The sequence below is a fragment of the Rissa tridactyla genome, chromosome 2, assembly GCF_028500815.1.
Source record: "Rissa tridactyla isolate bRisTri1 chromosome 2, bRisTri1.patW.cur.20221130, whole genome shotgun sequence".
NCBI classification, from domain to species: domain Eukaryota; kingdom Metazoa; phylum Chordata; class Aves; order Charadriiformes; family Laridae; genus Rissa; species Rissa tridactyla.
Window position 1 is genome coordinate 48,741,368 of NC_071467.1, and position 15,728 is coordinate 48,757,095.

The following is a 15,728-nucleotide window of genomic DNA, read 5'->3' on the forward strand; positions in this document are numbered from 1 at the left end:
TTTTTGTTCATTGGTTTTGGGTTTCTCTTAAGGGGCACCAGTTTTTGTCAACTCATTATCTCTTCACTGAGAGACTGGAGTCTTTGAAGTAAGTTAGGGGATATCCTAACTTACAGATATGACTTACAGATATGACTTCTGATCATTTTAATTCTCAGTGTTTCACAAATCAAAAGCCCTGGACCCGGCAAGAGCACACCTTTTCAGAACTATTTCCACGTTATGAATTCAGATGTCAAAACTCTCTAAACTGAAGTGTGTTTTTCTCAATTTCAAAATAAATTTTCAGGAGCACTCTATTTCCTGGAGACAAGAGAATGTTTACCTCTCAGTAGCATTTCATCAAGTAAACAACCAGAGACTGCTTCCATTTTCCTCACCCTCCCAGACTTAGAAGCACTTGATTTTTATTATCACACCATGCTATTTGCAAACCTGAGGACTAAGTAGAATTCTGTGTACTGCATCCAGACAGTTCTAAATGTGTGTATTACCAGCCATTCAGTGCTTTCCCTGCACTTTATAATTACTTCTGTTGCCTCCAAATCTCTCTACACAAAGCAAATAATGATTTTTGAAATCTATCTTCATAAGCAGAGTATCTTGTGTTCATTTAATATTAAAATGCCAATAAGGTTTGGCATATGTGGCAAGACATAAGGACAGACACTAATAAAGGAGCAAAAAATATGATAAACTGTTACTTAAGGGGAAAAATGTTCTTCATGGTTATTTAAGTGGTGACACGATCTAGTGGCCATCTCCATTTGATTGGAATGAACTTTCACTGAAAAGCAGTATTCTGGAAGATAAAAGCATCTCCAGGTGTCAGTGATAGAAGAATTTTAAGAACATACAGGTATCTCAAAATGAAAATGTATATCTTACAGTATTTATGAGTAGTGCCAAATCAGCTGTGCATTTATCAGTTCTTCCATCAATACAGTATTTTTAGAAAGATGCTTAAATAGATTTCAGAAGCTCATCACAATCTATTTTTATTACTCAGCCCACATATATTAAATTGCCAAGTGCATGTCTCCAGCTTAGCCTTTTTTTAGAAGACACAGTCATACAATTTATTACTTTTAAATAAGTTTTATCAGTGGAAGAGCTAAATAGCAACAGATCATGTTGGAACAGCATTAAGGAATAAATTTTCCTTGGGTTTCAACTACCATCACTGGCTCCCACTATATGAAACTCATTCCAATACTGAAGTTAGATATCACTGTGCATCAGTATCCAACTCTAATTTAAATATATGGATCCTCTTTGTAATCTCAGTCTGGAGCCTCTGAAAAGTTTACAATGTGTTGCTCCAAAACAGTCAAGGCGGGTCTGGGGAAATCTATAACAAATGTAGTCATCATAACTCAGTTTTTCCAGTTAAAATAGCATTCTTTCATCTGTTTCAAATTTTTTCTTGTATTTCCTTCTGTAAATTTTGTTTAACTTAATTCAAAAGTAGCACATCAACTTAAATAAATAAAATGCTTCCCTAGTTGTAATTGCATGGAAGTCTGATGACAACATATTAATAATAATTAATTTTTCACTCAGAAAAGGATTAACTTCAGGAGTACATGTGTGGTCAAAATGCCTAAAATCTGTGTTGTTACATTTGAGGCAATGCTGAGCACCAAATCACAACAGCTGAAATTCCTGATTTCTCTTCAAAATTGTTCAACAGACTCCTTTCCCTGTTTTTTTCCCAGTTTGAAATCACTCTATTAAAAACTGTATTGAAAGTAAAAATCTTAGTCATACATTTCAAGGAGGTGTACACACCATTTTTATATTTAATTTCAGCCTCTATTAAAAAGGTTAACACCACAATTATAATGACTGCTGGCTGTATACTATTATATTTCCTCATGAAAAGATCAGTGCACCTTTTTAGTTATTTTTCCTAAAAACTGGCACACTTACTAAGATAACCAGAAAACAGCAATTTTATTTAGGAAGTTTAGCCAATACACTTTTTCAGTTTGTGGGAAGAGACTTATCTCTCTTTTGAGAGGCATATCCCAGAAAAGCCATTAGTTCAATTATTCCGGATGACTTTTAAACTAGACACTAGTCCCTTGGTTTTATCTCTAGCTGCATCTGTATCTGTCTTTCCCACATTCAGACCTTGTGGAAGGGATAAATATATTAAGCCACAGGTTCACGGGATACTCTTCATCAAGTGAAAATCTCTTACTATTTCTTTATTTCAACAATAAGTCCAACTTGAAGGTAAAAAAATTCTGCAGGAAGATTATTTGAAGTAAATACTTCCACGAAACAGGTGCTCCCCAGTGAAAATGACAGTTTTTGAGCAAAACAAAGAATCTACTTTAACACGAGTTTCTTTACTATACTGTAACATAATATGACAATAAGGAAGCAACACAATATTTCTTGGAACTTTCCCTGTGGATTAATAGTTTAATTTCAGGAAACGATTTTGAAACATTGACGGGGAGCCCTTCTTCGCAGACCTGTCAGCAGCAGTGCCTACAGAATACAGAAATAGCAGGCTTCACACCAAAATGGGAATAATCCTGCTCAGCTCAAAACAGGAGACAGCTCTCTTCCAGCAGTTCCCATGTGGCAGATCGTAGGATGTTTGCTGCTAGAAAAGTAAAACTGTACACTTAAAAAATGATAGCATATCTGACATTGATTGGATAGAATTTTAAATCTATGTTTAACAGCTTTTATATGGTGTCACTTATTATTTGTTTAAAGCAGTGATTGTGATTCTAAATCTGCAAGATGCAGTAGCCAAGAAATTCTGGGCATTATCTGTGGCTCACAGAATTGACTGTTTTATCTATGTCAACTCAGTAGTGGAAGAAGATTTTTTTGGTGCAGATAATCAGGTAGCTTCTGAGGCCAGAAGCGAGTCATGAGCAAGAACAACTCCTGGAAATAAATGTGTAGTCATAGTATAAAAAGAAAGCTCTGTGGTTTAGGGATTCAATTTATTTTTAATTAGTATCAATACAGTACAGCTATTCTATTGGGCTGTAAAGCTGCATACTGTCCTCTCTGTAGATGAAAACTAGGTTTTATACTACAAATCATTGTCCAATCAAGTACTCCACTTTATTTCTTCACTACTTTTTCCTTTACTTGCTGCTCCTCCTATGAGGTACAAGCAATTCTCAGGGGTTAAGCTAGAGCAGATGAATGTGGTTTTCCCATGCAGCTTGCACAGAGATCAGCCTTAGGCATGTTGTAAATAATTAGTGAATAGATGATCTGATACTACAACAAACATTTTGATTAATGTGTCTTGTTTCCAGAGTGTCATTCATAAAGTTTCATGAGAATAAGAGTTTCAATACATGTCAAGATGACAGAAATGCTTCTTTAAAAAATGAAGTGGAGCTGTGGAATTTCACAGACTGAATTTCTGAAAATATCAATCAGATCTTTATAATACCATCCCTACAATGCACAACAAAATGATGCAGTCAGCCAACACTGTGTTTTCTCCTCTTGAACCAAATATAATAACCCAACCTGGTGACATTTTAACAGTCTCAAAAGCTGTACCCCTCCCAATCTCCATTAGAAAAAAAAAATAGTGTGCTGATCACCATACAGCGAAACACTTCTTAATTCATTGTTCAGAGGATTTCTTGGGGAAGGAGGGGAGAGAGAGGGAGGCTAAAACAGCCATGCCAGGGATTGCCACTTACAATCTTGAGTGATGACATACCAAAAGTGAGCAGTATGAATTCCACAAAACTGTAAATGCTGTTCTCAACACTATCGTTGTTTTCAAAATATTACTAGTCTTTTATGTAAAAAAACCCAAGCCAGACTATCCAAACAGAAAACAACGCCATGACTCTTGCATCTATGCTGGAGACAGCCTCATCAGGACAGACGAAAGACCTCATTCTTCCCTTATCGTATATCTGCAAGAGACCCTGAACAGACTTCTAGGGAAGGGTTTATGATCTGAGCAAACCTCTAGTGCTACTTTCCCAAAATGTTCTTTGGACCTTCAGCTGGTTGTGTCTTAGAGACTGTGGAGGCGAAGGTGACAGAATATGCTGGGTGAATTTAGCAGCTGGCTGAAGGCAGCAGGGGGGTTGGCCAAGGCAGTAGGGTTGGCCAAGGCAAGGGAGGTGGCCACACAGGGGAATGGTGCTGGAAAGAACGCGCCGTCCCAGGAGTCACCTGAACAAAAACTGTTGCAATGCACTGAAGGCTGAATGGCATATGTCAAATTTGTTGATCTCTCTTGGAATGTTCAACCTGTTTTGGTAAAGGGTGTAGACGGATAACGTTAAAGAGGCAGGAGTTTAATCCAGTTACAGTCACATATCCTGAGCGATCCTAAATAACCTTGTGCTCTGCTCCCTGCACGACAAAAGGTGTTTTATACCCTGTGCAATGTGCAGCCTTATGTTTCTACAGTGGGATTGTGGCTCAGCAGCCCTCAGCCCAGCCAGGCACAGCAACTGCCTTTAATATATCTTTCAGTTTTAAAAGACTGTTCAGGGGATGATGTTCTTATCCATACCAGAAGTTACACACATTCACTGAATGGTGTGCAACTGCACAGGGCTCTTCTCTTCCTCCAAATGTAATACTGTAAACTGAATCATAACAGTTTGCATCTGAGATCAGATTTTTATGTACACTGATCTTTTCACCAGCATAACTCTGAAAAATATTAAATGTCTTAAGAAGAATGCTGGTGTTACTTCCAGTGGATGCTCTTGGCAGAAGAGGCATAGAATATAAAAAAAAAAATCAGAGGCTGGTAGTTCAAATGGCAAGTTATGACCATACTTTGCAGAGTAACGTAAAATGAAGTTCCCATTCTGTGTTACTATTGACTAGCAACACGTACCTTGATAATTAGAAGTATATCTGTCCTCTTACACACTACAGATAGAAAAGAGCTTAATCTCCATGTTTGTTGTAAAAATTTTTCTATTAATATTTGTTTTAGTGGGACACATTTTTTTGTAAGCCCTATCCTCAGGAGTGGGTAAATTCTGAGGTTATATTTATTTTTTACTGAATGATTCTGAAATTATATTTATTTTTTACTGAATGGTTATAAAAGCTTTAAAAAACGTGACTTGAAAATAAACACCTCATAACAACCATATACATTAAATACTTTTCACTTTTAACAATACATTAATTATTAAAGAACTCTGGAATTTCTATAGCAACAGCATACTTAATAAGATCACATTATTCCCAGTTGCATGTATTAAGATGTGCTGCAGTTGCTGTCTCACTCAATAGCCAGTAAGAACTGGTCACCTAAATCAGAATTTCAAGATAATTGCTAAGACACATTTCCTGGAAGAAAGTGGAACAAAACACATAACATATGTTCTAAACCTTCACTTTACTTTCTTCTGCTCTCTGAAGACTAAGCACCCTTAGCAACCACAAATTCAGATTTTATCCCTTTTATTGGATACTCCATTCTAACTGCTATTAGCACAGAGGTCTCAGAGGAATCACTACTCTGACGAAAGACATGAGACTTTTGAAACCACTCCCTCTCTGTTGCAAAGGAAGTTTTATTCTAAAATGAATAATTTTAAACTTTAGTAATACAAGTATCATTAAGAAACTTGAGAGAGGAAGGATTGTAATACTTTTCAGAACAGCTGCTGAAAAAACATAGAAAGTAATCAAAAATCAGGGATCAGGAAATAAGTTATCAGGAATTAAAATTAACTATACTCTTAATGTACATTCATTGATGAAACTGGCCTTTAAAATAAGTTTAGCGAGATAGATTAAAATATAGACACTTGGATTTCCATGAAACTACTTCTCTGAGTTATGTATCTTTGATACCCTTATCACCTTTAAGTGAGGCAATATTCTCAACTAGAGCCACAAAATTCTGTATTCTTCTCAGTTTCCTGGCCTTTGGAATACTTGAAACTCGTTTATTAGAATAACCTCAGTAGAAGATCAGACTTGTTTGATACGGTATGACTGTCTCCTGGTGGCACTTCATGCATCCCCATGTTATCCCCTATAACTGTTGAGCTCAAAGTAATGTTTTTGTTTGTTCTGTGTTAGATAATGAAAAATAAGGTAAGAAAGGGAAAAAAAAAAACCTCAGGACAAAAATCTGTTACTCTGTTTCTGAATACATTGGAGCAAGCTCAAATCACAAAACCTCTAACATCAAAATTCTTAAAAATCTTTAAGAAAGGGTGAAGCCATAAGGAAGGCACATATTCATATTGAATCCTCCTGCTTGCAAGAAAAAAAAAAAAGACGACTTACTCCACCTATACTGTGGAATCACAGAAACGCTTCAAAAGTCTTTAAATAAAAAAGGGGAGGGTCAAAATAATTGCTTTTAAGCCACTCCTAAGAGTTTATCCAAAGGGTATTGAAGCCAGTAGGAAGACCCACCCTTTCATTTGCTGCACTTAATCTCGAGGATATACATAGGCACAGAAAGTTAAGCGTAATCTTGAAGACAAAAACGCAAAATTTCTGATTTCATCTAGACTGAGCGGCAATATCGTCCAGGCACCACTTTAAATGAGATCTCTGAGATTACAGTTTAAACCGCAGTGACCGTTCAAAGAAAGGAGATACTCCTAGTTTAAGAGGCAACACAAAACCCCTTATGTTCTAGGAAGGAATGAGTTCACTGCTGTGATAAGGAAAACTCACCAAATGAAACCAGTTCTCCTGTAAAAAATGCACGGATTTCCCTGCACAAAACAGAGAGAAATCAGTTCAAAGTCAGTCTAAGCCATAACAAAATAAATTAATATCATACCAAAATGGAAAGCATGGAAGAAAACTCTTCTTGATATTGCTGAGATATAACATGCCAAGCCCATCCACACAAGACATACAAGCAAGGTTCTTCATTTTGTCCAAAATCAGACTTAGGGTTTAAAATCCAGTAAATCACTACTGTCATCAGAATTACACAAGCACAAAAGATAAATAAAGACTAAGTTACAGAGTGTGTGTGTGGGGGGGAGTTCTTCAAATGAACTGGTAATTACTGTCTGCTTAACTAATCAGTTTTCTAGGCTAACCACTGCCCTCCTCCCCACGCCCAAAAAAGTAAAAAAAATAATTAAAAAAACAGATCCCTAGCACCAGTTACCAAAACATAATACCACACACATAAATCTGTGGTATTCTTTAAATCCCCTGCTAGGTTATAGTAAATTACTTTTTGTGGTGATTATAGTTCCATGATAAAATGCAGCTAAAATTTTCACTTATTTTTATCTTAAATAATGAACTCCTGCGCTTGTCCCTTTGCACTTTAAAGTGAGGTGGAAGGAAGGATTCTGTGCTCCTCAAGTAGCTGAAATAGAAGTTACTTCTTTTCTTTACAATTAATATTGTTTATCTCAGAATGTTCCCAGTTTTGCCTTGTCGCAGCCTGTCACATCAGCATATTTCATTCAATTGCCAGCTGTGTTCTCCCTGCTGGGAAGAAATAGGTTCACATGAATGTGGAGCCAGTCCAGAGTCCTGACTAGATAATGCTCCTAATTAGCCATTCCCAGGGGGGTGATGTGTGAAGAGGCACCAGTTTAACACTGCTAAAATTATTTCCAAAGAGTTCCCAGCATCTTTACCAAAGGAATCCATCAAAAATGGCTTCAGAAGAAAATGTAATTGCTTTCAAGGATTAAAATTTTAATCAGGAGTATTCAATTAGCAGTTAATGTTGAGATCCACAGTTTAGATTTGTATGCAAATGTACCATTCTTATATTCAGTCTTGAAGATAAAGGCAGTTCATAGCAAATGCAGTTCTGTCTCTTAGCTCATCAAGTCAGTGATAATTTACTTTGAAGAATATTTTACACTTTCTACATTTGGAAGTGTGGAAATCAGTTCACTTTTGCCCCTTCTACTGTAATTAATCTTTGCATTAGTTATGTGAGGCAGCTCATAGCATTTTCCCTCATGTGCATCTGGTGGTTTCAAACAGATCTGACCAAAATAAATAATACATATTAACTGTGTAGCCAGAAGTGATATTTGTAAGAGCTTGTTCACACTCACTTCTTTGAGAGCAGCTGCTCTGGAACAGAAGATCCAGAACTAAAAACTGCACAGTTGCTAAGAATCAGATCTTTAAGAAGTACTGATAAAAAAGTTAGAACCCCTTTTTTAAACTCTTCCTCTGAAACTTTATGTGTTCTGAGAGCAGAGGCCAGTATAACTTGCACATTAGATGCAGAGATATTCTATTGGTTATTCCAGAATTATGTCACTTTACTTGATGAAAATCCAGCTTTAGTTCTATGAAGTTGAATTTTGAATTTGTGATTAGAGATAAATTTCATTATCTCATATTTTTAAAAATTATAAAACATTACATTTACATTTACTTGCCTAGGATTTGACGATATATCAAGAATCTATTAATTAAAAACTCCCCATAGGGCATGTAAATGTATGAGACTATTTCCTAGCTTCCATAAAGCTCCTTGATTTTCTGATATATATCATATAATGTGCTATTTTATCCTTGCAGTGTAGTCAGCAGATATCAGAAAATAAAAGAAATAGTTAAATAATTGAATTTCTTCTCAAAAACTGCAGACAGTGACTGTTATAAATGGTACAATCTATTCTTACGTAGAATCTAAGACAAATAGATTTGTTCAAAGGCCTGAACAAGCAAGAATTCCACTGGAATTGAAAAGCTTTAGATCTGATCGTTTTTGGCTGTCCAAATTATATTTCAGTGTTATTTACGTCTTAATGTTTCAATTTTTATTTGGAAATCTGACATGAATATATGACCAAAGGCATACATTAGCTTAAGCTGATTTTTATCTGCTGAGAATTTGACCTTGCAAATCTCATTGTCTATGAAGCTGTAACGTATGAATTTACTCCTCTAGAATCAAAATGAAACAAATGAGCAAACAAGGCATTTCTCTAACCATTACTTGAATCAAATCTCTAATTAAATATACATCAAAAAGTTTATAGAATGATCAGCATTTTGATCACTGCCTTTTTGCTAAGGAGGTAAGTGCTTATAAGCACCGAGTAAGGCTGATCAGGCATAAGGTTGATCTGCTCCTGGGTTATTTTCGCTTAATATAAATCAGATCTGGTAGAACAACAGCCAAGGCTTGTTATTGCTTTAGCTCCACCCCCCCCCACTCCCCAGTATTGACTGTAATGACATGATCTGATTCTTCAACATTAGAAGCTGAATAGGAATAACACTTCATCTGCTTTTCATACTACTTTTGACATAGACTGATGCAACTCTGTAATATGTTGACAGCACAAAATTGAGGGACAGCACAGGTTACGGTAGTTTCAGTGCATACAATGAGAAATAATACACTGAGATTTGAAAAAGAAACATTTTACCTAATTTTTAGGATGCATGTCTTAACTTTCTACTAGATTATTAAATAGTCTTTAAAGGGAAATGTGGCTGCTCGGTTTCTCAAGTTACTTAAAATACCTATGAACGAAACCCGTAAGAGACTGCTCTGGAGGAAATATTCTTTGCTACGATATACTTTTTTATGATAATTGATTTCCATAAGGCCAATGTTTGAAGAATACTAGTCAAAACTATATGACCTCCAGTCCTGCTGAAGCCATGAAGACATTTGCAGACACAATTACAAGAATCAAGGAACCATAAAATTTTCATTCTGTGCAAAAATTATTTTGACTCTGTAACATTAAAATACACAATGACCTTTGCTTAATGAGAACAAGTAACTTGATAAATTACAAAATATTTTACACTTAATATATATATGTGTTTATACATATATATAATATACATGTATGTATATACTCTATATGAATAATTGCATATGCTGTACTCTAACAAGAAAATGTGAATTTACATTCTACTATCAATTTTTTTCTTCCTATGGAATCATTAAATAACATTGAAATATGGATAATTATATGTTTCAGATACAGTTTTATTGAACATATGTAATAAAATTGTATATTCAGTCAGGAGTAATATATTTGAATTCTAACTGACAGTTCGTTAAACAATTAAAGTATAGCAACCCTATTCTTACTTTGTAGATTATTTTTAGGAAAAAAAAATTGTTTCTTTTATATTTCCTCTTAGAAGAAGTATCGGTCATTTATAATCTACATACAAGATAGCACTGGCCCACATGATCACTTTATGGAAGATAAATTTTACACTAAAGGAACATTCTGCCGTTCATTCTTATTTTCTTATTTATACAAAAAAAGTGAAACAGGGAAAGTAAAATCCAAAACCACCTGAAAATTAGGACTAACAGGGGAATTCAGAGAACCAGCGTTTAAAAGCTATAATGACTATGTCCTAAAGCAGTGTAGAAGACTCATTGAAGGTGAACTATAGAAACACATGACACACAGACAGGTTGAACCACGGTAGTAACATTGCTACAGCACCTGAAGCCCTCTCATCATAATACAAACACCAGAATAAAGGAGGTCTTCAATGCAGCTTGCCAACATTATATGTTTATGATCTATCAATGATAATAGGTGTATGGGTAGGAGAATAGAGGTGTAGGGGCTTTGTTTGGGCAGGGCCCGGTGATCGCTGGTCCTCTGGTATTAATCAGCCAAGCGGCTTCTGCTAAATTTACACTCCAGGGCTTCCATTCCCCAGCACCCTCTATTCGCTGAATAGTCTTTAACAGTCCATTATATTGTTCAGTCTTTCAGAGGGCTGGTGGGAGATAGGCTGATACACCTAATGCTGTATTTCCTGGCCCAGGTGTCTATGAGGTTATTTTGGAGAAGAATCTCATAATCTGACTCAATATTTGCTGGGGTGTCATGTTGCCAAAAGACGTGCTCAGAATGTAGAGGCAGTGGCATGGATTGCAGGATGTTTTCAGCCAGCCAGTAGTTGCCTCCACCATGGTAAGTGTATAGCGATTGCCTTGGCAGGTCGTGGCAGTGGTCCAATAGAACTGACCTGACAGGCTTCCTCGTACTGATCCCGTTCACCATGCTCTATTCCAGAAAAACTTTACTGTCTTAATTATCGTGTGTGTTTCGTATTCATAGGTAACCCACACAATGGCTTCAGTGGTCAGGTCCACCTATTGATCAGGAGCCCATCTGTATGTTGCACATACAGATGTCCATATACAAATTCCCTGTCCCACAACTCCAAGAGACACAATGGTGGGGTTGGGGCTTATGGTAAGTACATAACAGTTTCTCATTGCTGCTCCTTCCTTCTCATATATTTCTTCTCCTTCAGCATGAGTTCTCCCAGCCTCTTGCACCAGCCTACTCATTTGGGAGGAGGGGAACATGGCAGAGTGTGAAAGATACAGAGTCTTGACCCTGTGCAAGCACTGTTGAGCAATAGCAAAACCCTAGTGTGCTATCAACACTGTTTTAGCCACAGACACAAAGCACAGCGTCATACGGGCTGTTACAAAGAAAGCTAATGCCATCCCAATCAGACTCTGTACAATCTCCACACCTTGTTCGATACCATTTGCTTTATGCTCAGGTCCCACATTAACTCATACATCTATATATCCCCTGACCTCTCATTCACATGTTGCTTTATTTCTATACCACCCTCAAACCTTCCATTTTATTTACCTAATACACACTGCATTTTAACTTCCGATCCTTCTATCCCATACCTCTCCTTTTCCTTTCCATTTTGGCCAACTCTCATTCCCATCCCTCCTATCAACAGTTACAGCAACAGCTAGGTCTATACATCCTCATGAACTACCATCCACTGATATTTGACGTATACACAGATAACATTGCTCATTCTGTGCCACCCTGCCCAAATGTCCATAAGAACAGTGGATGTGTTGGGTTCCATCAGAAAATTAGCACACTCCCTTGAAAAGGCTGGAGTGGAGTCGGACAGACATTGATATCTGCCAAGCAGCAATTTACTCAGCAGCATGTGGTCCTTATGAGCCAAGCAGATGAAGAGCTCAGTACTCTGACAGCACGAGAGATGGTATTACTGCATAGCCATGATACTTGAAAGTGATAGAAAGCAATCTGCATGCACTTAAGGGATCTAGAAATTCTAGGCACTCTACAGATCCACAGAAAACGTGAGGAAATTTGCATCTTAAAAACTTTACTATCATATGTAGTGTATCACTTTATATTTTTATTTTTGGCCAACATCTTGAGTCCTCAAATTTTTCAGGCTATTATCTGAAGTCTTATACACCTTAAGAAGAGAACTTAATTGCTGGCTATTGTTAGTTACTGGTATTGGCCATGGTTCAGTTGTGTAATAGATATCTCATATTCTGCATTGCAAGCTCATATACCCTGACTCACAGAAATAAGCCAGTTCAGCTAAAGGGAGAAGGACTTAGATTTCCTTAAATGGTTGGTTGGATGGGGTTTGGATGGAGAGCAGAACCACAAATGACATACTTGCCACTGACCTGATTTCCCTTTCCTAATCTGTCTGCTGTGCAGGCTCTTGCAATCCTCAACACATGAGGTCCCTGGAGTGGGAGAGGACTTGCTCTTAGTTATAGAAATAATTGTATAGACAAAACCTGTATTGCCTCTTGTAGTGTTACACAGAATCACAGAATGGCAGGGGTTGGAAGGGACCTCTGGAGATCATCTAGTCCAACCCCTCTGCCAGAGCAGGGTCACCTACAGCAGGTTGCACAGGAATGTGTCCAGGCGGGTTTTGAATGTCTCCAGAGACAGAGACTCCACAACCTCTCTGGGTAGCCCATTCCAGTGCTCTGACACCCTCAAAGTAAAGAAGTTCCTTCTCATGTTTAGGTGGAACTTCCTATGCTCAAGTTCAAGTTCAAGGGAAGGGAAGGAAGTTCACAAATCTTTGCTGGTCAATATTTACAAATATTTGGAAAACATATTTCTGTAGGTTGTCTCTGGGTGGTTGTTTTTTGAACAGTACGTCCTATATATGAAAAGTTTATAGCTTCACAACACCACAGTTACTTCTAATCCATGGAAGGAATTCAGGCATACAGATTTGAGTTGCTTAAGAATATACTGAGAAGTGTCTTCTACATAACAATTAGTAGACTTAGGATAACATGTATTTTAATTTACTGAAGTGTATTAATAAAGTTTGAAATCAGCATTATCATGTAAGTATTGATTTCAGTGTTTAAGTTGATATATAGCTGAATTTATACTGCCAACACTAGAAAAGTTTTATTGTCTAAGTGATACTTCAAGTTAACACTCAAGCCATAATTTAGCATTTTCTATATATGGTACACATATATCAAACCTATTTCATAAATTATAAATATATTCAGATACTCAGATGAAGTTGTTTTTTATCTGACATTTGAATAAAGGAATAAGATAGTTAATAAATTAATACGTTTATTTTGTTAAAAAAAAACCCCAAACAGCTGAGACTCTTCAGAGACACTTTTTTTCCCCTATGATGGTCATCTTAGTTTTGCACAACAGACATTTCACCCCACATCCCAGTAAAGCATGCAAGCCAAAGTTATCCTACCTTACAACACCAGTACAGACTCCACACCGCATAGGGCTAGAATAGATAATGAAATCCAACGGGTGCTAACTCAGTGCTTCCATCCCTCCTCAAGACTTCAATATTACTATCTGATTGCTTTGTCAAGCAAATTAGAAGCAGATCCTAATTCAATAACAACCAGAGGACAATGCTGCCCAAAGCAACATTAACCCTTGAGATTTAAAATATAGAATATTCCTGGTTGGAGAAAAAATTATGCTTCTGAGGGAGGCTATAATAAGTGTTAGGGCCCTGATGAATTGTTTCTAGCTCTTTGTTTAGTAAAAATAACCCTAGCCTTAATCTCACAATTTTGCATGATTTATGTAAGCAGTTCTTTGAATGAACATCACCTTGTTTTTCATTCAGTTAGAAACTGCTAAGAAATATTTTAATATAGTTCCCTAACAGCAAAATTATTCCTGTTACAGTAATATGAAAGAATCCTGTGTTTAGTAACACTGAACACTTGTGAACACTTGTGCCTCATCCTTCCTTGAAGGCAGCTTGGGAAAAAAAAAAAAAATTCTGAGAGATGAATCAGCTGACTGAAATTCTTAGTACCAAGTGTACCAAGCAACTGTAAAGGCCAAGGAACGAAGTTCGTTTCATGATGCAATCAATCATTTAAGATGAATCAGCTATGAGAATATGAGTCATCTCATTTTTTCAGCAGCTGAAAGGATCATTGCTCGCCTGCTTAATAGGGAGAGGGGAAGAATAAGTTCACATGATCTTAGGAAGTTTTTTTCTACTTATGAAAAACATCAAGTCCAGCCTCGCTACAATGAGCAGGGACATGTTCAACTAGATCAGGTTCCTCAGAACCCCATCCAACCTGATTTTTAATGTATCCAGGGATGGAGCACCTGGAAATTCCCTGGTTAACCTTTCCCAGTGTTTGACCACCATCATCATAAAAAAATTTCTTCATTATATCTAGTCTGAATCTACCCTCTTTCAGTTTAAAACCATACCCTTTGTCCTATGGCTACAGGGCCTGCTAAAAGGTTTCTCCCCATCTTTCTTATAAGCCCCTTTTAAGTACTGAAAGGCTATAATAAGGTCTCCCTGGAGCCTTCTCTTCTCCAGGCTGAACAATCTCGACTCTCTCAGCCTGTCCTCATAGGAGAGGTGCTCCAGCCCTCTGACCATTTTTGTGGCCTCCCTCTGGACTGACTCCAACAGGTCCATGTCTTTCCTGTGCTGAGGGCTCCAGAGCTGGACACCGTACAACACATGATGTCCCACCAGAGAAGAGTAGAGGGGCAGAATCCCCTCCCTTGACCTGCTGGGCATGCTTCTTTTGATGCAGCCCAGTATGTGGTTGGCTTTCTGGGCTTTGAGCACACATTGTTGGCTCATATCCAATTTTTCATCCACCAGTAGCCCCAAGTCTTTCTTTGTAGGGCTGCTCTCAATCCCTTCATTCCCCAGCTTATATTGATACTGGGGGTTGGCCAGACCCAGCTGCAGGACCCTGCATTTGGCCTTGTTGAGTCTCATGAGGGAACCTCATGACCTTGTCCAGGTCCCTCTGAATGGCCTCCCACCCCTCAGGTGTGTCAACCACACCACTCAGGTGGGTGCCATCTGCAAATTTGCTAATGGTGCACTCGATGCCGCTACCTATGTCATTGATGAAGACACTAAACACTACTGGTCCCAAACAGATACATGAGGAACGCCACTTGCCACTGATGTTCCTTTGGATATTGAACTGTTGACCACTACTCTCTGGATGTGACCATCTAGGCAATTTCTTGTCCACCAAATAGTCCACACATCAAATCTGTATCTCTCCAGTTTAGAGAGAAGAATGTTGTGGGGGACCAAAGTTATGCAGCTCAGAATGTCTTCCATTTAGCCACAATGGTCAGCTCAGCTAAGTCTACCCCAGTACATACTAGACTGTATTACTGGACAACCAGAGTCCAATATTAGGATTTAACTTCTGCTTTGCAAGAAAATGTCACATAACACAAGTCATTAGATGTTAAGAAGATGGATTTGTTAGACCTGAGTGTCAAAATTGTCAAGATTATGCTGGGCTACAGTGATCATATTGCTTATGTCCATTCTCCTTAGGGTTTGAATAGTTTTGATGGCTAAACAAATTGTTTGAAGAAACAAGAAAAGGAAAACAAGAAAACTGGGGGGAGCAGAGGGAAGGGAAGGGAAGGGAAGGGAAGGGAAGGGAAGGGAAGGGAAGG